The 2,285-nt window shown below is 40.1% G+C and overlaps 1 pseudogene; it reads left to right on the forward strand.

Annotated features, from left to right (window-relative positions):
* Positions 1 to 268: 268 nt before the first annotated feature.
* LOC109381892 (putative ubiquitin carboxyl-terminal hydrolase 50) lies at positions 269 to 1,454 on the forward strand (annotated as a pseudogene).
* Positions 1,455 to 2,285: the final 831 nt, after the last annotated feature.

The following is a 2,285-nucleotide window of genomic DNA, read 5'->3' on the forward strand; positions in this document are numbered from 1 at the left end:
AGAATAAATTTAACAAGAAAGGTGCAAAACTGATATGAGGAAAATTTTAAAACACTTCTAAAAGACACAAAAGTAGACCTTAATAAATGAAGATTAAACTTTGTTTTTAGATAGGACAAGAACTTAATATCATAAAGATTTCAGTTGTCCATAAATTTATAAATTTAATAAAATTTCAATAAAAATACCAATAAACTTTTTATGGAACTAGACATGTTGATATTCACATGAAAATTTAAACATGCAGAGGGGGGACTGCATACAGGGAATGTGGCGACGGTTCTTCAGTCCTTGCCTGGAGGTACACAGCTCAGTCTTTCCCTATGTGTCTCCAACACCCCCCAAGTTGCCGTCCCTTTGCCGGAGCCCAAGCACAAAGTGCACAGATCACTATGATACCTTTCCAGTGAACCAGGCAGATGAGAGCCAGCCCCATTTCCAGGGCCTGACTGGTTTGCAGAACTTGGGCAATGCATGAATGCATCTTACAGTGTCTCTGCAGCATCTTACCGTTGATGGAATCCTTTCTCTCTGAAAAGTACATTACTGCTCTTCAAAAGGATTACGGTGAGGCCACCTCTGTTTTTGCCTATGTTATGATGGACATGTGACTTAGAGACTCAGATTGTGTCTCACCAGAAATATTTTGATCAGCTCTTGGTAACCTCTACCCAACATTTACAAAAAAGACACAAGATGCTCAGGAATTCTTGATTTATGTCCTGAATGAACTTCATGACTCTCTGAAAAAGTACTGCTGAAGAAGATCATATGAGAAAACTCTATCCCAAGATGCTGCAGAAAGGTGACTACCAATGAGTCCTCCATCATCACCTGGCTATTTGATGGGCAGCTCAATTATAGCATCATGTGTTTAAAGTATAACTGCACCTATAAGAATGAAGTCTTCACCATCCCTTCCATTTGAATACGAGCGCTCTCTTCAAGGACTGACTTGTATTTTTTCCAACAAGACACACTGACCTGGAACAACAAAATTCACTGTTCCTTTTGTGAAACCAAGCAAGAAACAGCTGTGAGGGCCAATATTTCCAAAGCACCAAAGCTAATGATCTTTCACTTAGAAAGGTTTGACATTTTGGGTATAGTGAAAAGAAAACTGAGAACAGATATTCATTACCCACTCACTAACTTGGTCCTTACTCCTTATATTTGTCCAATTTTTCAGAAACATCCTAAATATAACCTCTGTGCAGTGGTGAACCACTTTGGTGATCTGGATGGTGGCCACTATACTGCTTCCTGCCAGAACTCACTGACCCCAGCCTGGTTTAGCTTTGATGACACACGAGTCAGTGAGATTCAAGATACTTCAAACCGCTACAGCATATCTCCTGTTCTATAGCTGCCAGCCCTTTTCTANTAATAGGAGAATATTTTCACTCTTTACATTTCTCTTGTGGTTATTCATTTTATTTCATGATTATTACTAAAAAATAATTATGTCATATGAAAGAGGCAGGGTTTTTCAAAAATGATCTTCACTGAATTTGGTCATCTCATTGGCTGGTCATTCAAGATGGCTTCTTTACTCACATGTCTGGCTCCTCACCAAGGATGACTATAACAGCTGGGACTGGCAGGGTGTCTCTCTCCATGTGGCCTCTTCATATGACTAAGTTCCAGGTAGGTCAAAGGAGGGAACTTAACATGGAGAACAAGCGAGGGAGCTGCCTAGGTGATACTTGGACCATATAGGGAGGGGCTGCCATTGGGAGCTGAAACCATGGAGGAGATACAGCTATACTGCCAAAGATGTTACCCAAAGCAGAGAGAAGGGGAGAAACACCCTGGCTTCTCTCTTCTCCAACCCTCCAGTTTCTCACCAGCGCCTATCATTGGCTGAACCTAACTGGAGTCAGGGAGGTAAAGGAACCTGGGATATGTAGTTTGTAAGGTTTGGCCCCCCTGTGATATAGAGCAGAACAGAAGAAGATCATGAAACGGATTGCATAGCAGTAGACAATGACTGTCATTCAACACCAGTGTAAGTCATTCAGTCCTGGCCAAACGGGTGAGGTCAAGAGATACAAAAGTGGCTACTAGAATGAAGGGAGGTCATGGGATGGGCTAATATGTTTAAAAGGGCAATTTACATTTTTTTAAAACATGGTATATTATAACATGCAATATGCTAGCATTTAAGTTCAAATAGAAAATAATTTAAATATTTAAATCATATTTATATATGTATAGACTATCTCTGGAAGGGTAACAGTATTCTGGAGAGAGGTTGAGACTTACTTTTCACTGTATGCCTTTTT

This window comes from Hipposideros armiger, unplaced genomic scaffold (assembly GCF_001890085.2).
Source record: "Hipposideros armiger isolate ML-2016 unplaced genomic scaffold, ASM189008v1 scaffold_55, whole genome shotgun sequence".
Classification (NCBI taxonomy): domain Eukaryota; kingdom Metazoa; phylum Chordata; class Mammalia; order Chiroptera; family Hipposideridae; genus Hipposideros; species Hipposideros armiger.